The sequence below is a fragment of the Cricetulus griseus genome, chromosome 3 (assembly GCF_003668045.3).
Source record: "Cricetulus griseus strain 17A/GY chromosome 3, alternate assembly CriGri-PICRH-1.0, whole genome shotgun sequence".
Taxonomy (NCBI): Eukaryota; Metazoa; Chordata; class Mammalia; order Rodentia; family Cricetidae; genus Cricetulus; species Cricetulus griseus.
Genome location: NC_048596.1, coordinates 264,903,682 through 264,930,850, shown reverse-complemented (window position 1 = coordinate 264,930,850; position 27,169 = coordinate 264,903,682). Strand labels below are relative to the sequence as shown.

The 27,169-nt window shown below is 43.9% G+C and overlaps 2 long non-coding RNA genes across 2 annotated transcripts in view; both read right to left on the bottom strand.

Moving 5' to 3' along the window:
• Positions 1–2,128: 2,128 nt before the first annotated feature.
• LOC103159905 overlaps positions 2,129–27,169 on the bottom strand; it is a 65,609-nt gene continuing 40,568 nt past the window's right edge. Inside the window, exons 3-6 of the long non-coding RNA XR_004769401.1 lie at positions 15,557–16,822; positions 13,175–13,312; positions 11,891–12,023; positions 2,129–10,652 (exon numbers count right to left, since the gene is read on the bottom strand). This is a non-coding gene — a long non-coding RNA (uncharacterized LOC103159905). The remainder of the gene's footprint in view (positions 10,653–11,890; positions 12,024–13,174; positions 13,313–15,556; positions 16,823–27,169) is intronic.
• Positions 12,373–13,168, bottom strand: LOC118238617. Its single transcript, XR_004769402.1, has 2 exons — positions 12,883–13,168; positions 12,373–12,786 (listed from the first exon to the last, which is right to left on the bottom strand). It is a non-coding gene; the product is annotated as an uncharacterized LOC118238617 (long non-coding RNA).

Here is a 27,169-nt window from a genome sequence, read left to right as displayed (position 1 = left end):
CCTCTTCAAACCCTTCACTGACCACTGAGAAGCTTGGGAGTTCTAGGACCACTCCATGGCTGCTGAACAGCTTCAAGGACACTGGGGTCACAAAACAATACCATTTGCCAGATGGCAGGAGCTGCCCGGGGGAAGGAGAAAGGCTGTCATCGATGCCAAGCTAGATGGAAAACGTTTTCTGAGTTAAAGGGAGGCATGCCTTGTTCTGTGTGGAAGCAGCAGATGGACTCAATTTTTCAGAGCTCCTTCATCATTTGTGGGTCAAAGACCCTTCAGAGCATAGAAAGAAATCAGTGAGGACCAGTAAGTACTGCAGAAACAAAGGACAGGGTCTCAGACAGCACATTGCTTAGCTTCTGTGGCTTCACAGATGCTTAATAAGCCAACGGTGGGTTCCCAGTGGGCTCGTAAATCCTAGGATAAAAACCGTTACTTAAGATGGCTGCCAACAGGACTATTTTAGGGCAGTGAAAAGACTCCATAGGGCACCGTAATGGTGCATACATGCCACCACACATTTGCCCACACCCAAAGAATGGATGTCAGGAACGAGCCTAAGCAACAACTTGAGGGTTTTGTTGGGGATGGTGCACCATCAGGTTCATCTGTTTTTGCAAATGTGCCACTCTGGTGCGAGATGTTGACTGTAGAGGAGGCTGTGTAAGACGGGGGATGGGGGGGCATGGGGGGACGGCGGTGTGGGCATCTCTGTGCTTTCTGCTCAATTTTGTTGTTTGCCTTAAAATTGCTCTAAAAATGTAAATGCCTGAAAATACACTGATGTAGGGGATGCTGTAGCCACGAGGGCGTGGTCAGGGTGACGTAGAGTGAGGGACACTCACGTGGGCGGCCCTGCTTTCTGCTTTCATCTTCGGCTTGCTGTATGGACTGCTGCCCCGAGTTGATGCTGTTTTCAGGGTGTCGTGAGTCAGGGCTGGCCCGGAGAAGCAGGCATGGCTACAACTTCCCCTACACAATGGTACTTCTGCGTGCAGGGGTGAGGCTAATATCCCTATCTTGAGACAGGGTCTCTTGGTACACATTAACTGCTCACAGCCTAGAGTCTCAGTCAAGTAATTAACTGGAATTAACTGGATGTAGAGGCGCATGCCTGTATTCCCAGCACTTGGGGGTGGGGCTAGGGCAGGAGGCTTGCATTAATTTAATGATTTCCATGATGATCCAATCTAGAGAGTGAGGCCTTATCTCAAAAGACCAACTATTAATTATTGTTTTTTTATTTTATGGTAGGTGCATTGATGTTTTGAGTGCATGTATATATGTTTGTGTGAGGGTGTCCGATCTTGGAGTTACAGGCCGTTGTGAGCTGCCATGTGGGTGCTGGGAACTGAACCCAGGTTCTCTGGAAGGACAGCATGTGCTCTTAACCACCGAGCCATATCTCCAACTCCAGTGAATTATTTTTTAACGGTGAATTTGGATACAGAGTTAGCTAAGTAGACAGGGAGGGCAGCATGGAAAAATAAATGCAGAAAGCAGGGTGATGGCTCTGTGAGCTAGGGCACGCTGAAGTTTATCAGCGAACCTTCAGGGTTTAAAGAGAAGCCTGGAACACATTCTCTCCCACACCCCTTGGAAGAAGCCATCTCTACCAACCACCTGACCTGAGATTTTAGCCTCCGGAGCCTCGAGTCTCCACATCAATCCACCTGGTTTGTGACATTTTAACCTTTACAGCCTTAGGAAACGAACTCACCATCCTTGGAGTTACCCTTGTCCGGGCACCCAAAGAAGTAGTCATTCAGCTCGTCCCAGCTGAGGCCACCAATGTCACAGGCTACACACACACCATTGCTACTGGGTCCGGATTGAATTTCTAACACAAAGAACCCATGAGCGTACTGTATACAGTGGTGTCCTCTTAGGGCATTAAGTGTAGGACCGTTTATCATATAGCAATGATGGACTTCACCACTTAACTCTCTGCTGACTTACAGATAACCTACATCACATCCTCCTCCTTTCTTCCCTGATGAGGAACTTGAGCTGGATGTCCTTGAAAATCACATCACACAACCTGAGAATTTCAGAAAGCAGCTTGGTACTCATGCTTAAGTAAAAACAAATTACCCACAGTCCCAGCTCCATACAAATCAAACAGCTTTCCTTTTCCCTTTCAATCGTGTGCATACATAATTTGCACAGAGTTTATTTAAGATTCATTCAACATAGTTAGAATCAGAACACACATAATTTTGGAGTCTGCTTTTTCAACTTGCAATTTATCATAGCATTTTCCATGTTGCCCCACAATCTTTACACTATTTTAATTGGCTATAAAGAATTTCACAAGTAATTATACTATAATTTACTCAATCATTGTCCTTTTGACCAACATAAAAACTTTGATGTGAATCTTCTTTAATTGCAACATTTTAATTATTGTTCTAAATAAGGGTTTGGCAAACTATGGCCTGAGAGCCAAATCCACCCACCCATTCTTCTACTGCCAGTGAGCTAATGATAGTCTTCAAAGTTTTAAGTGGCGAAGAGAAAATTTTAAAGTATATTATTTTGTGATATTGGAAAATTGTATGACATTCAAAATCCAGTGTGTTTAAATAAAGTTGTATTAGAACATGGCCATGTTTATCACACATTATCTATGACTGCTTCCATACTACAGGACATAAGTGGTGTTAGTGTCAGAGATTAGCTTCTGGCAGGCCAAACAAGTTAGTCTTGGTCATCCATTCCCAATAGGCCACCTTAAATAATAGTGAAAAGCAGACAAAGTAATTGTATTCAATGTGGCCAGACTTTGATGAGGAACAAAGAGGTCCAGTGACCTCCTCGTCATCCCCAAGACCATCTTCCAGGTGCTGATACGATGTTTAAATTACAATAGAGAGTAAGAGGTGTGCACAACTCAGGTCAAGGTATGGCCCTGCCCATCCTCATTGTCTCAGTGCCAGGCTCTCCTGCAATGTGGTCTGATAAGTGTGAGAACTGTGTGACATCTCTTCCCGGAAAGGACCTCCTCCCCATATGGTCCCCAGAGCTTTAGCTTTTCCCTCTTCCCAGCCCCAGCATGATACTCCTGGGGAAATTCTAATTTGAGGGGTCTATTGTTTCAATAGTCTGATAAGCCAAGGGAAGGACACAGCTGTTCATTTAGACTATTTTCATTCCTCCCAGGATGGTTACAAGGACAAAGTTGGGTAAGCTGGGACAGAGAAAGAATGGCCTGCAGATCTTAAAATATTTGATATTCATCCCTTTATAGAAAACATTTGCCAAAACTTTATCTAAAATCATATCAAACCACTAACTCACACTGCCCCCAAAATTCATGCTCAAGGCCACCTTGTTACCTGGTAAGGAACTTCACTGATCATCTTTCTGCCTGCCATTATCAATGTATTTAACAGTGATTTTTCTAAAATGCCTGTCCTGTGCTGAATATTTGTCATTTTGGGAGGCTGTGGAGGATATTAAAACTAAATGAGACAACATCCTTTCTCTCAAGGAGTTAGAAGTTGAACAGGGTATTTGTTGCAGAAATACAGTAAGAGCATTACAGGTTTGAAATCTGGGGCTGAGAGTATAGCTCAGTGGTAGAGCACTTGTCACCTAGCATGAGAGAGGACATGAGTTTTATCTACAGCAACACACACATGCACTCATACATGTGAAAGCACACACACACAAACAAATGAAACACACACACACACACACACATTCTATAAAGCCTTACAGAGACACAGAAAAACAAACAAACAAACAAAACCACCTTGTGGTTTAGATGTGATCCTTCCTGGCAGCTGGCAATGGGACATTTCAGCTTGGGAGAAACAAAAGGAAGCCAGACCTGTTAGAAGAAACAACTGTAGAGTAAACAAAGACAAGGAAGCAGGAGACGCTTGGGCATGTGTGTGGGACATGTGGCTGCTGTTAAAGGTTGATTAGAAACCACAATGAAGGACCAGATGGAAAGAGAGTAGAGAAAACATGAAGATGGGACAGCAGGGATAAGAGGAGAGTGTGGTCATACTAAGGTGTCTGTAGAAGTTGATCAGATACCAAAGGCCAGATGTGGTGGCAATACCTACCAGAGGGTCACAGTTATGGCTGCACCAAACTTTCAACTGAAACCACTAAAAATGAGAAACAAAAGAATCCCCCTTCTGTTCCTTCCTTCCTCTCTCCCTCCCTTTCTCTCTCCCTCTCTCCCTCTCTCCCTCTCCTCTCCTCTCTCTTTTTTCCTCTCTAAGGATTTATTTGTTTATATGTACATGCACATGCTCGAGCACGCGCAGACACACACAAGAGGGCCCAGGGTCCCTCTCTATCACTTCAGGAGCTCCTCACCCCAGCATGCACCAGCCATGGTCCCATCTCTGCTGAGTTACAGGTGTGCATGGGAAGCCCAGTTTGTTTTTGTGGATGCTGGGACTGGAACTCTTGTCTTCATGATTGTGAAGCAAGTGCTCTCTATTGCTGAGCCATTTCTCCATCCCTTTTTCATTTTTAATTGTCTCATCATTTCCAGAGTGAAAAGGCTTTGATGGGCCGTGCCCCATCCCCTCCACACCCTGCACAGAGCATGCAGGCAGAGCTTTGAGAACTGGCAAGCCCATCATAGGATGTGGTCATCCAATCTCCAGTGAGACAGCTCCAGTCTTGGGCAGAATGCCTCTTGGGGACAGTCATCTCTGCCTTCTCCCAGGACTGGTGCCTGTGACAAGTGGTGGTTATTTTGATACACAAAGCAGGTACAAGCCTTAAGGTTGGGTGAGCAAGACATGGAAGCTATTTTTAAACGTCTGTAACTGGATTTACCTAATTTCAAGCTTCATCTTTTACCTAATTGCAGAAAACCTCACCTAGACCAACTTCAGGTGAACCAAATTATTTCCCATTTCTTTTGCCGGTTCAGATCTCCTCTGCCCTCTATCTGTCATTGTCTCCTTTCCCATTGGCATTTCTGTTACTACTGCCACCGGTCTTCAGTAGTCATCCCCACAGTCTGCATTTTTCTTTATGGGCCCCTGTGCCCAGTGCTCCCTTTATGGCTAGTCCATGCTCCTCCTGTAAGATTCGAAGTCTTTCAAGTTCTGAAAGCCTGCTTTAAGGGGTAATTATAAGGAAGGAAGTCTCCAGGTTATTATACCAAGATGGTAGGGTAGGCAAGATGGCTCAGAGTGCAGCACACTTACAGAGCAACGCTGACAACCTGAGTTCGATCCCCAGAGCTCAGGTAAAGGGGAAAGGAGAGAACCAACAGAACCAGCCCCTCCCCATCTCCTAACACTAGTGATGATGATGATAATGATGATGGTGATGACGACACCATAACCACCACTACAGAACACACAGGTGAGACAAATTCTACTTTTCAGGAGCTTCTCAGGAGAAAACTCAATAATTGTCCAAACAAATATGACCTTAAGCAAATGGTCATATTTAATAGTTTATGTGTTCAGAGCAGTCCTTCCAGGGTAGGAATATGAAGTGTCAGGGTGTCCTACTAGTTTGAGCCTCTGCAAACACTATATTTCTACTTCTCCATTCTTTGCTATAAAAAGACCAATCTAGCTGTCTATGCTCCAGGCTCTGAACATTAGATCTTTATTCAGGGGCTGCTTGGTAAACTCCAGGGTCACACAAGCTTCTCTGTCTGCAGGACACAGTGGAGAGGAGTCTGTCTCAACCACGCTTTAAGCCGACTCACTTCCTTTTCAGGCCCATCTTGATCATCCATAGCTCAGTAGTAGATAATCTTCCTTGTCAACATGACTGAATTCAAAAGTAGCCATGGAAACACATGTCTGGGGGTAACTAGGGGTGGTGTTTCCAGAGAAGTATATCTAGTGGGTGGCACTATTCCCTAGGCTGGGGTCCTAGCTTGAATAGAGAGGGCAAAGTTAGCTAAGCAGCTGTACTCATCTTCCTCGGCTTCCTGACTGTGGCTGTAATACCATCAGTCATCCCACCCCCCTGACACCATGTCTTCCTCTCGTTGATCGATTTTATATGGGAGTCAGACTAGGCCCTCCCTTCCTTAAGCTGTTTTTCTCAGATGTTTAGTCACAGGTATGAGAAAAGTACTGGATACGCCAGGCAAACAGTGTTTGATACTAAACCCTGCCAATGCCTGATGACTTTCCCAGACTTGCCGATCCTAGATGCACTCATCATGCCATTGCTTCCCTAGAAACTCTGAGTTTGTACAGCTGCCCCCCAGACTCAGGTTCGTGTTTGTCTTGACTTTAAGAATATGCAACCTCTGGCTCAGCCTACTTTCTCAGGCAACTTCTTCCCAGTACCTAAGACACACCTCTCTCCTTGCACCAAAATCCTACAGATCCTTGGGAATCTGGCTTACACTTGACCTTCCTTGATCTATGAGGTGTGACTGGCACTTTGATTCCTATTCAGTGATGACTGGAGTTCATATCCCTGGATGGTGACACCTTAATGACAGGAGCAGTGTCAATCATCTTGTACCTAGTTCCTTAGAACCAGAAGGTCATGGCACCTATAACGATTATTCTTATGAGCCAATGGGGCTAAGAGAGAGGGCCCAGTCCAGCTGGTCAAACGTTGACCTATTTTCTTCTAAGGTATTTGGTAGATGTGATCACTGCTGACAATTAATTGATTTCAGGTTGTGGGTAGTGGAGGAAACCTTAAGCATTCGAAGTCCTGAGTGGATGTATATTGTTGGCATAAATATGACTATGTCAAGGACTAAAGCCTCAGATCCTTGGGTAAACGGCAAAGCCTTCCCTCCTGGTCCACGTGTAAATGCTGATAAAATGTGTAGAAAATGTCCACCACAGCTTTCTCCCCCACCCTCTGCAGCTGGGTGTTTATGGTCTGAATAACAGAGCCTACTCCTGAGATGAGCTAAACTTTTTTCCTAGTTCAGCTGGATATAATAACCTTGGCTCCTGGTTTATCTGCATGTAATAACCTCTCCTCTGTGTTCAGTTGTATGAAATAACCCTGTCTCCTTACTTAACTGGATTTAATAAAATGCTAAGCTTCCAGGGTGTTGTGGCTTCTCCATCAGAGAGACCAGTCCACCCAATCCCAGGTCTTTTGTGTGTCTATGTACGTGGACATACATACACATTTGTCCAAGTGTAAAGGCATGTTTGCATGTGTTTAGACACATGTGGGGAGTACACACATGTATGTAGAGGCTCAAGATTGATATTGGGAATAATCCTTGTCTCAGTTTGGGTTTCTATTGCTGCGAAGAGACACCATGACCATGGCAACTCTTCATTTAATTGGAGCTGGTTACAGTTTCAGAGGTTTAGTCCATTATCTTCTTGGCAGGAAGCCTGGTAGCACACAGGCAGACATGGTGCTGGAGAAGGAGCCAAGAGTTCAACATGTAGAGTGTCAGGCAGCAGGAAGACAGAGAGACAGTAGGCCTGGAGTGATCATCTGAAACCTCAAGGGCCATCCACAGCCACACACTTCCTTCAAAAGGGCCACACCTCCAAATATAGTGCTACTCACTATGAGAGCCGTTTTCATTCAAATCATCACAATTCTTGAATGCTGTTCTATTTTATTCATTATATCAAACTCAGAGCTCACTGATATGACTAATCTCACTAGCTAGCTCGCTGTGGGGAATCCCCTGTCTTAGTCTTCCAGAGCTGGAGTTGCTACTGGACGGGTACTATGCCTATTCCACATTTACATGAGTTCTGGAGATACAATGTTCTTTCCTTGCACTTGTTTGACAACTGCTCTAGCCAATGAGCCATCTCCTTGTGTGGGACCTCTTGCTTCTGTCACTCCAGAGAATCCCAACAAATAAAGCCCCTCAGACTTGTGAATGAGATTGAGCCTGCCACTCAGGAGTGCCACCAGGCTGTGACATGCTCCAATGGTCATTGGCCATACCAAGCACCAGGGATAGAACCTGAACTTTGGGAGTGTTATATTTGAATGTGAAAATCCCTTCCCAAAAGCCTATTGTCTTGGTCCCAGTCAGAAGTCCAATTTTTGAAAATACTACAAACTTCAGAAGGTGGGGCCAAGCTGGAGGAAGATCTTGAATGACCCATTTGTTAAAGATTATCTGTTCCTGCTCTCCAGTCTCTCCCCTTTCCTGTTTCCTCCTCCTGGAGGTGAGTAGCTACTGACACATGTCTCCACTGCCATAGCACCTTGCTTCCATGTGTTTCTGAATGCAAACTGACAAAGAACATGATTAAAATGTCAGTTCCAAAAGTAATGTTGTTGGCAGAAGTTTCTGTCCTACCAGCAGCTCCCAAATCAACACACTGAGGATTATATTAATTACAAAAGCTTGGCCAATAATTAAGGCTTGTTGCTAGCTAACTCTTCCACTTAAGTTAATCCATATTTCTTATCTATCCTCTGCCACACGGCTCATGGCTTGTTTCCTCTGCATCTGTTGGCATTTCCTCTGACTCTGCCCTTCTTCATCCCAGCATCTTTAGTTTGGTTGTCCTGCCTGGCTACCAGCCGATCAGCTTTTTATAAACAACGAGAGCAACACATTTTCACAGCACGGGGTTATTCCACAGCATAATACTTCTCTTTAAGGTGTTCTGTTAGGTATTATGTCACAGCCACAAAAGGTCTGACAAACCCAGAGAGAGGACAAGTTTTGTTGCAAGCAAGCAAGGGAAATTCACTCAAACCAGGCAAGTGAAAGGACATTTGTCAAATGAGATGCTCCCAGGACCCATGGGCCAGACGTGCAGCAGTTTCTCACAAAACTCAAACTTTACACAAATGGGTCACAGACCCATTCACAGAGGAAGAAAGGCCAGACCCTTTCTTCCTCTCCATCTTCTTGCAGGAACACATATTCATCTTTTCTTTTGGCAAATCCCTTGTACCCTTGAAGACTCAGTTGTATTGCCCAGTCACGGACCATTCTGCCTTCAGAACTCTCAACTCTCTGGTTCTTTACAAACCTTGAGAACAGAGATCTGGATGCTGTGAGCCTGCCAACCTCCCCTGGTCAAGGAAGGACAGGGGGACAAGGAGAAAGTGACTTAGATATGATTCTCTCAGCACAGCCTCTTTAGTAGAGGATGAAGGAGACCAGCCCCACTCACAGAGCCCTCCAAGCATCCACCTACTGTGTATGTGGTATCCTGCCCTAATCAGTCCAGGCTGCCACAAAAACCAAGTACTCAGAGGTCTGGAAGTCTGAGACTGCGGTCTTAGAAGGTTGGCTTTTCTCCAACCTCTTTCTTGGCTGGCAGGCAGCCACCCCTGGCCTTCCTGTTGTGTGTCTGACCTTCTTACCCTTCCTTTCAGTAGGAGTATGTTACTCTTCCTCTCAGGACGCGGCACTGTACCTTCCCCCACGTGACCCATTTGTGTAAAGTCCACTTCTTTAGTGCCTTCAAACTCCTAATTCCTCACATTCTGAGGTCCTAGTGGTTAGAACACATGCCCTTTCAGGGAGAAACATCTCCATAGATTTTTTTTTTCACAAAAACATTTCTCTTGACAGAGATACCTAATAATTCTATTTAGTTAAGCTTTCTCTCAGAGCAAGTAGCATACATTTGTAAGCCCAGTCTCCGGGAGGCTGAGGCAGAGGAATATTGAATCCAAGGACAACCCGAGCTCCATGGTAAGATAAGGCTCTGCCTCAAAAGCTATTTTCCTATCCAAGTGAGGACAATGCTGTCTCTTCACAGACATGAGAAGGCTGACGAGGGCCATGAGTATAGGGCATACATCACAGCTGCTTTGATAATTGTTTTCTCTCCTAGGTGGACAGAGTGCCACTGACTGTGCTTCAGAGCCATCCTCAATTTGTGCGCAGTGGCTTTCCTGCTGCCTGGCCCTTCGCTCTCTTAGGTCAATCACCATCGCTGCACATTCACACCTTGCATGGAGTAGAGAGGGGGTTTTAACCATCAATTTTATTATCCAGTTATGTTAATGGTCCGTGAAATAACATGTGAAGAAGCCCATTAAACACTGTGAAAGTTTCCACTTCTTACAAATGAGGGAAGAATAAGAAGAAAGGCCAGCATAACTCAGTGCTGAGGAGAGAGCTTGACCTTCATCTTCAGACGTCCTTCCGGGAGACACAGCTTAGAATACTCAGAATTCTGCATTTCAGGATTTGGGTATGATGCGTGCTTAGGCATTAGCAAGCAGCTCAGGAGTCACATTTAATATCTTGTAGTTGAGATGAGTTTCAAATCCAAATGTTAACTTATTTTTCTTTCATCAAACTGTGTTCTGGTTTCTGACACATACTTCACTGAACATAGCCTGCTAGCCTCATGTACAACCTGATTAGAAAAGGTCAAAGTATAAATCCATAAACAGCTTCCACCTCGATCCTTCTCCTGGCCTGAACCTAACAGCAACCTGCCCTGAGCTCTCAGGGACCCAGGGCTGCAATGGATTCTCAGCTATGCCTGTGAATGAGTCTTTGCTGGCCGACTATTCATTTCTGCAAACTGTTACACAACAGACTTGCAGATCCCTCTGTCCGTGCAGCTGCCACAGACTCCTGGATATTCACCTCATGGCCCACCACTTCCGAAAATGTTGTAGCTTCTCTTCTTCTCTGTGACCCCAAGACTTAGGCTAGGATTTCTAGTCTTCCTCCCTCGGTGGCCACTTTCTTGGCTCTTTCATCCAATCTCAAGGATGTTCACCTGAGAAACATATACAGGCATATAATGCATGTATATAAACTACTAGTAACAAACATTTACTGATGGTAAGCTATAAAACATTTATTTTAAATCAATTGTTTGTGTACATATAGTTATTAGTAGTAGTAAAGACAAAAGCAAGTTTGGACACTAATGGGATAAATGTGCTTGTTCGTTCCTACTTAAAGATTTAAATCTGGACCAAATATTTGATGCTGCAGGACATACAGCATCTTCAACATTTTCCAAAGTTGATTGACATTTTAATTTTATACTCATCCATGATGAGCACGCCACTTTGCATAAATAACTTAGTGCAGAATGGTTTAGGGCCCTTTCAGAAGTTGTTGGAAATTCTGTCCTAATCCCTAATTAAAATTCATTTAATGTTTTTTTTCCTTGTATGAAACTCAAGTCAGCAATCCAAACAGTAAATTTTAAAGACAAGCATCTTCACACAGTACAGCCCAAAGATACACTGATTTGAAACCCAACCTGCTAAGGAATTATGGTTGAGGAGCTTGTAAAGCCTTTGTTTTTTATAATTAGACCATCGTGTTTCTACAAAAACAGAAAACTTGTATGCACAGCAAAAAACCCTGCCATTCCTAACATCAGTCTCAGAATCTGATCTGGGGCACCTCAGGCACTACTCTGTGGTACCATGAGGCCTCACTCTGAACAAAGTGAGCAGGCCGTTGAGAACCAAGAGTGTAGAGAAGTCACACGATGCAACACGGGTGAAAGCTGCGAGGGTTACATGGGGCACATTATAGGCATTATTTAATCCATCACTTATTAAAGCTTTTGAAGTAACTGTCATTGTAGAATTCTTTCTGTTGATGAGAAAATAGAGGCTGTGGTATCACTGTATCATAGCAATCTGGCTATGAGAAGACAGAGACTTTGAACACAGTTGAGCATAACCCCAAAGCCACAGACATTCTCTATTCTCTACTGAGCAAGCCCAGAAGATGGAGTTCTGGAATAGAATTTGCCATTTGACTCAACTTCCTGGGCTCCAGTTTCCTCGTGAAACAATTAGAAGCTTCAGTTAGGTATTCTCTATGCCATTCTAGTTATCACCCTCTGGCACAAAGGCACTGAATGGAAAATCCGAAGTCATTGCCTTTTCCTTAGACAGAAGCCAAGGGTGAGAATGGGTGAGGGCTGAGAGCCTTTGGGTTGTGCAAGCTGATCAAATCATGCACAGCACTGTGGAGAGCGGGGCAACACACCTTTCAGACTTTTCAGTTCATGGAGAAATGGACATCACACAAACACAGAAAGGGCCATCTTTAGCCATTGCCAAGTTGGTGGTTGTAGTGGTGGTATCTTGTTTAACCAGTAGACTTGCAGTGGCGGCAGCATCTGAAGGTGGGGTTTAAAAGAGTCCACAAGATCCAAGAGAAATGATAAACAGGTATTCATTAGGGAAGTACTTACACAATTAATAGTAAATAACCTCCACGGTCTTCCTGCTCCTGAAGATGCCCTTCCTGAGTTCCCACTACTGCCCCAGATAGTGAGACAACCCCTCCTCTTCCTTATAAGGGGTCACGTCTGCACACCTGAAGCCACGCCCTTAGGATGCGGCTACCACTGCAAGTCTACTGGCGAAACAAGATGCCACTACAGGTGGTGATATCCCTCTTGAGTTTATCATACAGCCTCCTCCATTCTCCTAACTGCTAAAGAGTAGATGTCTGCAGAAATGGGCCATGGGAACAGGAAGTTTATTGGCATAAGAACACTAATGCGTCTATCTCCAGTAAATGCTATTAGCATCTCTGCCCTCTGTTCCAGAGTAGCTGGAAGTTCTCTTCCTGGGATCATCAACTTCTTTGTCTGAAAGCCAAAGATATTCCACCAAAGTTAACCAAAGCAAAAAAAGGAAAATACAGGTCCAGAGCCACTGAATTGCAAGGAACAGAAGTGGACTTGGCCCCAGAATTCCCGTGTACCCATGTCATTTTTCCCAAAGAAGGGGGGTGTTGCTGTCAGCAGCTCCAGACTTACTTCCCTGAAGCTTTGGGAGTCTCTAGACAAAACCACAGTAGTTTAGAAAGTCAGACATAGTGTGGGGGTGGAACACTAGCTAGCATGTTCAAGGTCCTGGGCTTCATCCCCAGCACTACAAAGAAAAAGCAAAACCAAAAACAATTATGTGAATAATGTGATTTAAAAATCACAATTGCTTTAATTTTTATGCTAGAATTAAGCACCTTACCAACTGTTTTCTCTGCTCCTGATTTCTTACGGGGTCAGATAAGCAGCTTTATTTCAACTTAGCCTGAGGGATGTATGTCATTTTGAAGTTAGCCTGGGCTGTTGTGGGTACTGTGCAAACATTTACTATAAAACAATGTCCTCCTTTAATGTCGATTTAATGGGAAAATAAAATAGGCAGGTTTAATCAGCCTAGGTTGCAAAATCTGAAACCAAGAGAGACTGATTGGCCTCACATAGTTGGCATACCTGTGTTCAAGCAACATGAAGGCCAATTACGGGAAAGCTCTTACCTTCTAGCCAAAGGAATGGGAGCAAACTCTGGTGGCAGACATGCCATTGTCTCCTTTTAAAGAGCTAATTGAGTTGAGCAAGCCAATCACCTGGCCAAAGGACCATCCATCAGGAAGACAGGTTCACCTTCAGCCAAGCTAAGGAGATAGAATGAATAATTAGCCCTTGAATGAGATTCTGTACTTTTCCTTCCCAGAATTCCCACTATCTAGGACAGTCCCTTGTAACGCAAAGAATAAAAACCCAGAGAGAGATATTGGGGTTCAAACTGAAGATCAGAGAAGCAAAGTAGCCCTCCACTAGAGAGTTCTCCCCTCTACCAATGCTCAAACTGAAGGGGCCATCCACTGGACCTCAGCTTGTATTTCCAGACTTCACTGCTCTCCACCAAGCCTCAGAATCCTAGACTGCAATGCTCTCCTCAATGGGGCTGGAGACTAATTGCCACATGAGACCCTTGGCTTCTTCCTCACATACCTCTCTAGTGTAAGGAGCTATTTTGGTGGGGAGGTCTATTTTTTGGATGCTGGCCAAAGCCTAGGCATGCTTCTGTTTCCTCTGGTACCAGGAGCTGCCACTGTCTGCTGGGGCAGGTTTTTCAGCCTGTGGCTGGTTCACCTGGCATGGATTATTTCCTCCTTCTTCTCCTCCAGGTAGCTGCCAAGGTTTGCAGCTTGCCTGCCCTTGAGCACTTCTCTTAAATGCTAAGAAAATTGTCCTCGAGCTCCTGTTTGAGTCCATTCTTAAATTCTTTCCATAGTGAGATGGGTTCCCGAAAAGACAGCTGGATTTCCCTTGTATCATATAGTGACCCTGGTAGACCTGCCAACATTTCTGGTAACACCAGTTTCTAAGCACTGGTGGTGGCCCAGGAAGGCTTTTGTTTCCTCCCTGGTTTCCTTGGGTCTTTATTCAAATGTCCACTTCTCAGTGAGGCTTCTCTGGCCATCACTAAGCTCAAAACCTTTCCTCTCCAGTTAATCCCCACCCTCTCTTATCCTAACAGTACTTGCCTCCAAATATGGAATTATTTACCAATTTAAGTTTCTCATCCATTTCTATATTATATGTGCCATGCCACAGGGTTATTGTATGTCTTGTTTAGTAATATACTCGGGTGTCTATAGTTGGCATACAGGGCCCAAGAACTATTTGCTACCAAATGAATAAATGAATAGCTTGACTCTTGCCCCCCCCCCACTCGAATGTGGTTCCCCCTGTAGCAGAGATTTTGACTGTAGTTTATTTTTGTTGGTGGTGGTAGTAGTTTGTTTTTAGGGAAACAAGTAAATTCCAGTCCAGACACTCTGGATTGAATGCTTGTTGACTTGATTAATCGACGGGTCTCTATGGCCATGTTGGTGGCCCAGTCATAGCCCTCTGTCGCCATGGCTACAGTGATTCATTGATTTGCTTCCCCAAAGTGGAGTTTGCCTGCTGTGCTTCCCTAACCTGGACTGAAGTAGATATGAATGTAAGATTCTAATATCATAGAAGGCAGAATGTGATACTCTACTTTCCTCGATGTACATAAAATATTTTGACAAAAACCAACTACAGGAGGAAGGGGTTGTTTCAGCTCACACCTTCCAGGTCACAGTCCATCACTGAGGGAAGTCAAGGCAGGAACAGAAACCAGGAACCATGAGAAAATGCTGTTTTATGATTCACTCACAGGCTCATGCTTTCTTTTATAGCCCAGGACCACCCACCTAGGCATGGTGCCGCCCACAGTAAACCAGGCCCTCCAATATCAACTCATAATCAATACAGTAGTCCACAGACAGGTCCACAGGCCAATCTGATCTGGCTGATCCCTCGACTGAGACTTCGAAGGTGACTCTAGGCTGGGTCAGATTAGCAGTTACAGTTAATTAGGACATCTGGGTACAAAGCAACACTACATGGCTGCTGCCCAAAGGTAGACACCACCCTAATACAGTGTGAATGAATGCAATGGAGTTGTGAACATGACATAAAACACCAGGCTTTAAAGTCATTCTCCCATCTTATGGGTACCACCTATGCTCTGCCAGCATCCTTTGAACTTTTCTTGGTTTGTACTTTAAGGAAAACGCAAGTTTCAGTTAATGAGCACTATTAGAGCTCTTTCTAGATTTCTCTGAGTATGTACTTGCCTTCGTGTCTTCCATTAGAGACAGCACAGTTGCTTTCAATTTTCCTTTGCTCAACCTCCATATGTACACCCTCTATTACACACCAAACCTTTGCTCTTCCCTCACTCTGAACGCCCTGGTTACCATAGAGATGATCACGTATAACTCAGTTAATTGTGTAAACACCGTATATCTCTGTCGCTCTTAATCGTACCAGTAGGCAGCTTCCCGTCCCCCTTTTTGCATGGGAAGTTTTGATCTTACCATAGGTGAATCTGCAGCACAGTGTTTAAAGAGCCAGATGCCAGATGTTTCAACGATGAAATTACAGTCCCTTTGATGAATTAACTGCCCTCCTCCTAATCTAATAGCCAATTAATTCAGAGGTACAAGAGACCATCATTAATAAGCTGGAGCCCGAGTTCACAAGATCAGAGTTTCAATTTCAGTTCAATTATCAGAAACTTGGGGCCACCTTTTCATAGCTTAAATAATAACAACAACAACAAAAACCAAACAGGTTTTTGTGTTTGTTTTTATCAAAAAGTGTTTCTTAGTAACCAAATCTAAAGACTATTACTTGTCTTCCTCTATAACATTGTTACAATAGTCAAAAACCCCCAGAACATTTTCTGTTCCTATTTTTCTCGAATAAATCACCTTTAAAAATACAAATCTTTAGAACATATTCTTACTAAGAATTATTTCACTTTATCTGAAATTCAGATTTCACTGGACATTCCGTATTTTTATTTGTAAGTCTGGCGGTTGGGTCATATAGGAGCTATAATTGACCAAATACTTGCTGAGCCCTTCGAATTCATCCTAATTGCCAGGGAAATGAAGCAGTGTCTGTTGAGAGAACAGGAGAAAGTGTCACGTAGAAACCAATGAGTTTGATGAGGGATGAACTGAGGTCTTGTGTGCTGGATCCTTAGCACACTTCAGGATCCCTGAAACACGGAGCCATGGAAGCCCTTTATCCAGTTGCACACAGGATGGAAGGAAGAAAGCAGGCTATGGTCTTAAAACCTTGTCGACAAGTGGTCTTTGTTTTCAGGAGAGGACTGGGTTTTGATGCTTTACTCCCGCCCTGTGGGTGGGTGACATCCTGCGGAGTTCTTATTCTCCTGCTTCCTTTTAGCTTTGACTCAGAACCAAGTTCTAGTTTTTGCTCCAACTCAGAGGGTGGGCTTGCAAGTTCGTGAAACTCCCTGGCTCGGGACCTCCTTTTATAGTCCCCACCTAAAAATGAAAGTAGCGCTGACTCTGATAAGTTTGGATTGCTGTTGTTCCCAGATGGTGGTGGCATACAATGATACTGTAGGGTAGCCTGTGCAAACATCACATGCCCTTAGCATACCCATTGCTGCTATGGTCCCCTGCGAATTCCACAGGTTGTTCAGTCTCCAGTGCAACAGGAAAGGTGGCTTGGGTGCGTCTGAGGATGAGGATGAACCACCTAACAGGGCACAAAGCCTTCTCCTCTTTGAAATTTGAATCTTCCAAGAAGTGCCAACAGGTTTGGGTCTAATGGAGGAGAGAGAGCATGGATCACAGGAATGGCAACTGACTCTGGGATTGCCCTGGGGGGAATAGCCTGGGACCAACAGCTGCCATCCCAAGAAAAGCCTGTCTACAAAGGCACCAAACGGCACCTCAGTAGGGTGTGTTGAAATAATTACAGTCCCTGCAGTGAAAGCAGATCATGTTTCAAATCACTGTCCCATCCAGAGGCCAGGAAACAACAGACTGTTGGGAAATCATAAAAATGAGACAAGACGTGTAGTCGCCTATTACACCTGAAAAGAGAAGAAGGGCTGGGGGAGGATTGTTCTTGCCTCCAAGTTTTATAGAATAAATATTTGAGAGGAGGCCAAGATATGTTCTGGCTGATGCCTGAATTCAGAGGTCTCCTGTCCTCATCCTGAGGGGCAAATGGCCTTCTGGGAGCTGGCTGGGGTACCATTGAGAACGGAGATGAGGGCCAGCACACAGCTCTCTGCTTCTGCCGAATCCACCTGTATTTATTTCCTCTGTCATTACCTGTCTTGCCAGATGAAAACTGAGAGAGAACAAATTTGCCTAGTAGCACATGATGCCTGAAAACTGCTGCTTTTTTTTTTTTTCAATTTAAAACAAGAAATAACTTCTATGGCTCCCCCTTGAAACAAACAAAACAACATCTAAGGGCTGGGGGTAGAGCTTATGAAAAATTACTTGCTTGATTTTATTTATGCATGGTTCCATTTTTTGAACCTATAACCCTAAGTAAAATCAGTATACACTAAGCTAGATAGATACATGTGTGTGGGAAGGAACATGCATAAATATGTAATTTTTTTTTCTTTGAGAGGGTTACATGCACTTCAAAAGCATTGACTTCAAAGGGCACAGTCAAGAGAAGAAAACCTGTGGAATGAGAGAAAACTTTGAGGAACCATGTAAGAGATTAATACCTCCAATTCACACAGAATTCCTTCAACTCAACATGATTGAAAGGCAGAAAGTAGGCAAAGAAAGGATTTAGACATTCTCCAAAGAAGATTCGAAATGGCCAGAAAACACCTTTTTTTTAATAAAAAATATATATTTACTGTCACTAAGCATTGGGGAAATTCAAGTGAAATCCACAATGAAATACCATCTCATAGCCATTAGGATGCTGCTCGAGTTTCCTTTTTGTTAGCGTAGTAAAAATGTCCTGACTAAAAAGCAACAGAGGGGAGGAAGGGCTTATTCAGCTTACAATTCCAGGTCACAGTCTATCCTTTTCAGAAAATCAAGGAAGCAGCTAGTCACATCCACAACCAAGAGCAGAGAGACATGAACACACAGGTGCTGCCTGAATTCTTGCTGCTTAACTCCATTTCTCTATTCTTGTGCATGGCAGGCCTCCTGCCTAGAAGATGGTGTCACCCACACCAATTACCAATCAAGACACTGGACTAGCTTGATAAAGACTGTCTTCCCAGCTGAGTCTAAGTCTCGGCAAGCTAGCATTTAAAGTGATCACAGATGACAACTATTACAAACAGCCAAGCACCGGCTCACTATTCCAATGAGTAGAAAATCTGAACAATATAGTCCTGGTGTCTGGCAAGGGTGCCTAGGCTGTTGTCATGACATGTTGATAAGTAGGCACATGAAGGAAAGAGTGTGTGTAAGACAGGACCAAAAAAGCACAGTTCATTCCTGAGAGGGAGCATGGATCTATGAGAAACTATGCCTTGTTGAATTCCACTGGTCTCTATTCTTAAAAAAATCTGCTACCTAACAATACTTTATACTGGGAACCAAGCTTCCAGAGCATGTACATTTGGAAGGTAACCAAAGCAATTAATAACCACCTGAATAACTGGTAGCCATGGAGACAGACCTTACAGCCCTCAGAAAACCTCTAGATAATGTCGACTCTACCCTACAGCATCTTGTCCTCAGCCTCACGAGAGATGCTGACAGAAGCACCAACCAGATTCTGAACCCTCAGAAATAGCACACAATGATAACAAGGGTTTATTGCTATAAGCTGTTAAATGTGGGGATAATTTGCTGCAGTGGGTAACAAACACATTCTCTTGACATTTGGTTCAATTTATAACCTGACCCAGGGTAGGTGCTTAACCAGCCTGGCTGAAAAGCCATACTGTTTGCTAAACCCAGTCCGATTCTCTGTCAAATGAACTGTCACTTGCATCCCATAGTAAAGCCATGTAACTCTTCTTTAAATGCCTCAGCCTCCACAATTAGAGGGAGCAGCCCATTTACAGAAGGAACTGAATTGATCCCTTTTCTGGGAATAAATGCCCTTTTTTTTTTTCAAAGAATATCAAAATTCCCACAGTATTTTTCCATTTCAATGTCTTATTCCAGGAAGCACAGTTCCCTATATTTCTTTAAAGTAACTAATCAAATAACTTACTAGGAAAAAAAATCCCATTTTTCTTAGGAAAATCTGTGCTAAGCATCTCTTAGATGGAAGAGTATTAGTCTTATCCAGGCTCTGCATGAAATACTTCAAATCTCGTTACTCTAAAACTACAGAATAAAAGTCTCAGACTATTTAATGCCTTGAGTGCGAGGAACAGTGGATTTTGACTACATTTTAAAATGTATTAAACTTAAAATGCATTAAAATTTAAAATATGCCACTGGGCTAGAAATTGATGTTAAGTTATATATGTTTAAGTCCATGTTGATTAAAAATGCCTGTATGTGGCTGGAGAGATGACTCGGCCATTAAAGGCTAGGCTCACAACCAAAAAAATGCCTGTATTATGTATGTACATCACATGTATGTGGTATCTATGGAGGTCAGAAGAGGGCATCAGATCCCCTGGAATTGGAGTTGCAGGCTGTCACGTGCATTAGGAAAACTGAACCCAGGCCCTCTGCAAGAGCAATAAGTGCTCTTAACTGTTGAGCCAGCTCTCTCTGTCTTGAATCTGTTATAACATCCTTTGACATCACTAGAGACCTGTGGTGTTTGTTCATTTGGTATTTGCTCTCAAATTATACATTCAACACAGACAGAAAGAATTCAAATCAAGACATTAATGTTTTCATTTAGGGGACACTTCATTTACTGGGTCCCTTCGCTGGGGGCCATTTTCCTTTGTGTAGCTCCGCTTATTGTCTAAGGAAGGTTTTGGCCTACTGGGGCCTTGAACTAACTGCCTAAAAGTTGAGTACATACCCACGGAGCACCAGTACACACATCATTTGCTCATGGAATGGTGCCACCCACACTTGAGGTGGGTCCTTTTCCTTCCGCTAATCTCCCCTGGAAATCCCCTCTTAGACATGGCCAACGCTAGGCCTCCTCGGTGATTCTAGAGCAACTAGGATGACAACGAAGATCAACAAACCATCCCATGAGTGGTTACCTAATCACCCCTTATGAGCCCTATGACTCAACACCATGCATTGTGGGTTTAGTTGCAACACACACACAATGGAGAACACAGTCTAATAATAACTGGCTGCCTTTGCTTTCTCTTCACGGTAAGGAGTGAGGCTCAGGCCCTCATGAGATGCCCCAGATCACCCAGTCAACAGGTACAGGGAGCAGGATTTGCACTTAAGACACCAAAGCTGCCTCAAAGACCAAGTGCTCCCTGGGGCTTCCTGAAGTTTCTCCTGGGGTCACATTTACTGCTAGGGAAGCCTTGGCACATTCTCTTCACCTGGGCTTCCAGAGGCTGAGTAACCCAACATCCTCTTCAGTGTTTTTGCTTGGCTCAACTTTGTAGTCCTTGTTTCATTTCCATGTCTACTTCCTGCCTTACTCCAGGAGGGCTTGCATGATGAGAGATGAAAACTATTCTCCTCTTCATCTGAGGGAGGTTGGTCCCCGAGAAAGCTAACATCTCAGTCTAGCCTGCCTCTCCATATTGACCTGCTTGTTTCTTCTACCTTCATGTTCCCACTTCCTACAATGGCTGAATGCATCTGTTTGTAGATGTCATCTAACTTCCACACAGACCACATACATACCCACACATACACCTCAGAGAAACACACATGTATCACACATATACACACACCACATATATACCCAATACCACCTCAGAGAAACACGCACACCTTACATACACATACACTTCAGAAAACATAAACACACACCTTACATACATTTATACTTCAGACAAACACATAAACAGGCCTTATATCACACACACACACACACACACACACACACACACACACACACACACACACCTCAGAAAAACACATAGATATCCACACCTCACATGATACACACAGCACAATATACCTTAAAGATACAAACACATATTACACACACACACACACACACACACACCCTTCACACACCATGTGGACTCATCCCTGATGCTTCCTCCACTAATCCATTCATGTTTCCTGATACGGGTACCTGAGTGAATTGGAGGATTCTCTAGAAATGCCTATGGCTCTCCATGCCATACTCCTTTTCTATTGTCTGGATCTGTCTTCCTTAGCAGAAGGTGAGCTCTCAGAGGTAAGTTAAAGCATCCAGTGCTCAATAGAATTTCAGCAGATGTTTCTAGAATGACTGGTTGAGTTCTGCTACTTTGGTAATGAAGAGTTCAATGAATTAGTCAACCAGAGTAGTTTACTGACTCCTGACTAATTAGGCCAAATGTTAGTTGTGATGAACTGATGCTTACCCACTCCCCACCAGCATGAGGTGAAGACAGCAGTTAGCTGGAGGAGTCAATGAGGTTTTATGAGCGTACTGTGTTACACAGACGATAGTGGGCAAACTCCACCGTTATAGCCATCACACAGCTCTGCTAGGAAAAGCCCACTCTGGTGCCTGGTGTAACCAGGCAAACGGTGATTTCTCTGCTTCCCAAGTTACTCTTGTATCTTAAACAAAAGAGTGACCCAGCACAGTGGTTCCAAGGACAGACTTCCAAAACAGTTGAACTAGCCAGGCATCTTCCCGCTGTCCCCAAGAGAAAGGAAACCTTGATAAACAGGTGTGCCTCCCAGATCAGAACCACAGAAATGTGGTTACTAGTGTTTATAACAGTGGTTTTTGTTCCCAATCTACTCCAGCACCAGTTTAATTTTTCTAATGGATTGATTCTTCTGCGATGTGACTGGATAAATAAGAGGCATTTCCCCGTGGCCTGCCTGTTGCAGTTCCTTCCTGACCTCTAACTGGGGACACTTTCAGACATCTCTGACTACATTTACTTCACAATCAGGTCAATATTTGAGGTTTGCCCTATTAAAATTTCCCTTTGAGTCAAAATAGGCTTAGCAGGGAAAATTAATAGCCAAGGGAGAGTGTAAGAACAGAAAAACCTAATTCTGTGAATCAACACAAGGTTTGAGATTCAAGACCTTTATGATCCACGCAGGAAGGGCTGGAAAGATGGCACAGTAATTAAGAGTGTCTGTTGCTCTTTCAAAGAACTAGGGTTCAATTCCCTGCACCCACATGGTGGTTTACAACAATTCATAACTCCAGTTCCAGGGGATTCAGTACCCTCTTTGGACACCAAATGTAGATAGAGGTTTCTGTTCTACCTGGTCCCACAGTCATTTAATCCAAAATAAATACACAGAGGCTTATATTAATTATAAACTGTTTGGCCAATGGCTCAGGCTTCTTATTGGCTAGCTCTCTCTTAATTATTAACCCATATCTATTCATCTAAGTATCTCCATATAGTCTTGGCTTACCAGAGAATTCCCAGCATCCTATCTTCCAGGTAGCTACATGGCATCTCCTCCTGTTTCTTTTCCCCACCTTCTCCTAGTCTGGTAGTCTCGCCTATACTTCCTGCCTGGCTACATACTGCCTGTCCATTGGCTGAAACAGTTTTATTCATCAACCAATAAAAGAAACATATATTCACAGCATACCAAAGGGCCTCTCCCATCAACCAAACAAGCATCAACCAAACTGCTCTTCTAAATAAGAAACATGGTACACCAAGCACCTGAGTACTCCCAGAAGCCAGAACAATGAATTCTGAAGTAGGGTGAGTAGCCCATAACAGGCCAGCTGAAGAGTCTGCACTCTCCATGGCTCCTTTTATATGCTTCTTATGCAGAGATCCCAGTGGTATGAGCGCTCACTGTCCAACCTGAGGTAATGTGCTAACCAGTCACAGTCAATAGGCTTCCACTATGGAAGTGGTTGCTCAGGTGCTGTTAAGCAGATGCTGTTCCCTGAACCGGTCTCCGGAGTGGTTCATCTCTGCTCCCTTTACTGACCCACAGGCATCGCAGTCTTGTCGGGGATGTCCTGGTGGCCTCTGCTATAAGGATTGAGCAAGGGTCAGCTGCAGGAGCATATTGGCTGTGGGTGATACTGCTACTGAGAGTTTATAGAACCTTTAAGAGGGAGCCTTGCTGGAGAAGGAACTCCACTGGGGGCAGTCTTTGAGTTTCAGAGCCTATCCCCGCCTGCTGTTCTCTCTGTTTCCTGGGTCCAGATGCAAAGTGATTGATCACTCTGCTTCTTGACAGTCAGGCCTTCTTCAAGTTCCCGATTCCGTGCCTCCTCTGCCATGATGGACCACACCCCCTCGAACTGTAAGCCAAGTTAGACCCAGTTGTTGTTGCTGGCCTTCTTGTACTCAGAAGAGATGTTTCATAGTGGCTAACCTGGATGTAATATGTGCTGAAGTTCAGACAGGATGCCAATGTAGCTACCAAGTTCCCATGCCGACAAGAAGGAAAGGGTGCTTAGTGAGGAGAAACTGGGCCAAAGCAAGACTGAAAACCAGCTGGGCAAACTCCAAACTCTTCGTCTCCATGTTAATTGTCAAAGCACTTTTCAGATCTCCAACACTTTCAGCTTTGTTGACTGCAACAGACTTCTTTCTCTCGGGCTGGTTCCATTGCCTGTTAGCAGCTTTCCTTAGCAGGTACTGCATGACTCTGGCATTGCCAACATTTTGAGATCTCCATAGTAATGCAGGCTTTATCTTCACAGCTAGAGGCCTAGGTCTCTCTAGTCTTCCATGCAGGGACACCCCTAACACAATTCTGGCCACAGTGACTGTCCTTGGCCATGGAGGGAGATTCCATAACCTCTTTCTTCTATGTTTGACTATAAAGCTAGCCTAATGTGACTGAAGCTGCCAAGTTCTACTGCTTGCTGGGGCTGAAACATGGCCCTTTTGTTCATTACATCTCCACCTGCTTTCTGTTTTTGATGGTTCATATTGGTTACTTTTGCCTTTGCTGTGATAAAGTAACTTATAAGCAGAGAAATTTATCCTGCCCATGGATTGAGGGGGTACAATCATCCATCTCATGAGGAGAGAAGAGAAGGAAGGCATGATAGCAGGTGGCTCCATGGATGCAGGAGTATGAGATCATCTCCTTATATTTGGTGAATCAGGGAGAATGGACTTTAAGCTAGAACTAGAGCAGGGTTATAAGTTTCTACATTAAAAAAATATATACTATCAGAGTGTGCCTGTGTGTATGTGGAGGTCAGGACAACTTTCGGAATTAGGTTCTTTCTTCTTCTACCATTAGATTGGTGGCAAGAACCTTTACCGATGGGCTGTCTCTTTAGTCCCTGAGCTATAGTCTCAAAGCACACACCCAGTGACCTATTTTTGCCACCAAGGCTTCACCACTCCTTCTTTGCCTATGTCTGTGTGTGATTTATATGAGCATGTGTATGAGTGGAGTGTGTGTATGTGTATGCATGCCCACATGCACGCACAGCCATGCTCCTGTGTGTGAGTGTTTACATGTTTGTGGGCTCACATGGTGTGCAGATGCACAAAATACTGGAATTACAGGCCGGTCACCATGCCTGCCTGGCGTTTATGTTTATATGGGTGCTGGGGATCCAAATGTTGGTCCTGATCCTTGAGTGGCAAGTGCTTATTCACTGAATTCCAGCCCCAAGGCCCTACAATCCCCTCAAACAGCACAACTAGCCAGGGACCAAGTGTTCAAACGCAGGGGCATTGTGGGTAGGGGTGGCATTTCTGGCTCAAACTCTTAACACACACTCTAATGTAGAGCTTGCACAGGGAGATTCTCGAATTAGCAGTGGGCGGGATTGGTCCTTTTCCTCTTGCCCTTGCATTCAGGGAAACCCTTGGAAAGGCAACCAGCCTGAGTCTGAGCGCTTCTGAGGGATTGCTGCTGAAATAGTAGGCTTCTCTTCATGTGCAGAGGGCCTTGCCTTTCATGTGAGTACGGTAAACAAGATGGATTCTGTTTCTTGAGTGAGCAGAGGCTAAAAGGAAAAATTGTTTCTCCAATTATAGACTCTCTGGGCAAAGATAATCTGCTTGGCTTCTTTGATATGAGATGAAAGATAAATTGCCTCATGTAAATGTGTTTCCCTTTGAAGAGTACTCCAGTGCTGACTTGGGACAAATCCTGATTCAGCCAGGGGTTGTCATGGCAATGGGTCATATCTCTAAAATCCAGATGCAAGTTGGCTATTGAGATTTGTCAAAGGACAAAATTATGACAATTTAGTTTCAGGATCTTAACTGGCTTTGTTTTCTATTCTAGAGTCAGACCAGCTTTCATTCCATAAAATATGTGTTGCAGTAAGCTGATTGGAGTGGATGATTTTATAAAAAAAAAAAAAAATGAAGAAAGCAGAAAAACAACAACAACAAATCAGATTGGTTCTTTCTTTTTTGACAAGGTGGCCTTGAATTCCTGGTCCTCTTGCCTTTGCTTTCTGGGTGCTGGATTCACAAGTATGCAATACCCCATCTGACTGCAGATAGAGGGAGAGCTCCAGGAAACCTCAGAGTGTGTCAGACAGGGAGACAGACACTAGGAAAAGGTTAGTCTCAGGTTAACTTTTGTGTAAGGGTTAAAGCAGGGAATGAAGCTTGCCTGCTGGGAAATTTGTCTGTTTTCTTTCTAGTCCTAATTTCTCAGGAAGCCAGGTTAAAGTGTGTGTGCCTCTTCATGAGAAGGAACTTTAACATGAGTTTAGTTTCGAGTTTAGCCTTCCTGTTGGGGTCCAATACAGGAGATTAGTCAAAAACAATGGGCTCCTGTAATCTTTAAAGGACTTTGCCACAAAAAAAAAAGGAGACTGGGTTTATAAACAACCCTTCCTCCCTAAGCACTTCTGTGGTGGTTTGAAAGAAAATGGCCTCCACAGTTAGTGGCACTATTAGGAGGTATGGCTTTGTTGGAGGAAGTATGTAACTGTGGGGATGGGCTTTGAAGTCTCCTATGCTCAAGCTATGCTCAGTGACACAGTTCACTTCCTGGTACCTGTGAATCAAGAACTCTCAGCTCTGTCTCTAGAACCATATCTGCCTGCAGGCCACCATGTCCTACCATGACGATAAAGGACTAAACCTCTGAAAATGTTTTCCTTTATAAGAGTTGCCATGGTCATGGTGTCTCTTCACAGCAATAGAAACCCTAACTAAGATAACCTCCCTGCAACCAGTATAGTTTTACATGCTATTCTTAGCCTCAATTTTCCCTCCCTAAACTAAGTCGGAGGCACAGTTGGAATGCTACCAGTATCATTGGCCTTCCCACTGCAAGGCCAGGTCATCTAAACCAATTTTCACTTGGAAACAATGGCTGTTATAATCTTATGGCTAGTTGAGGAAGGATATAGACATGACAAAGAGAGAGACGTCTTTTTATTTAAAATGTGAAAGTCAGGTGTGATGGATCATATCTTTAATGCCAGCATTTAAGGCGTAGAGGCAGAATTATGAGTTCTGGGAAGCTCGGTCTCCACAGCAAGTCTACTTCATTAGCAATTAAGTACAACGTGAAGACCCAATCTCATAAAAACAAAATGAGAATTCATAATGTAGAGGAAATCCTATACAAACCATTGAAACATTGCTATAATCCCAGCATCTGGAGGGCTGAAGGCAGGTGGATTGCCCCAAGTGTAGGCGAAGGCTGGGTTCCAGCCTGTGTGTAACCCTCTCTCAAAATAAATGAATAAACAGGTAAATTAGGTAGACAGACAGATAGTTAGGTAAATAGACAGGTGATAGGTAAGTAGACAGGGAGACAGATTTCCTGCTTTGCTGCCCTTCTCAGAGTTCTTGCTAAAGATAATAATTACAACAATAAGAACATTAGTAATGTGTTAGAAGATGCTAGAGTTTACAGAGGGTTTAGTGGGCATCAGCCATTCTGAAGTCCTTCTAATCACATACTGAAATAAATACTAGGATGACTCCCCCCCCTTTTATTTCCCTGACTAAGAAACTAAGGCCAGGGACACACTGCTAAATTCTGCCTCTGCAGCCATCTGTAAGGCTTACACTCAGACAATCCTCTACTTTTGCATTCTTCTCTTGCTGTGGGATCTCTTGAAACATTTGATCAAAAAAAAAGTGAAGTTCATGGCCTATGGAGACTCATAAGAGGCGATTCCAT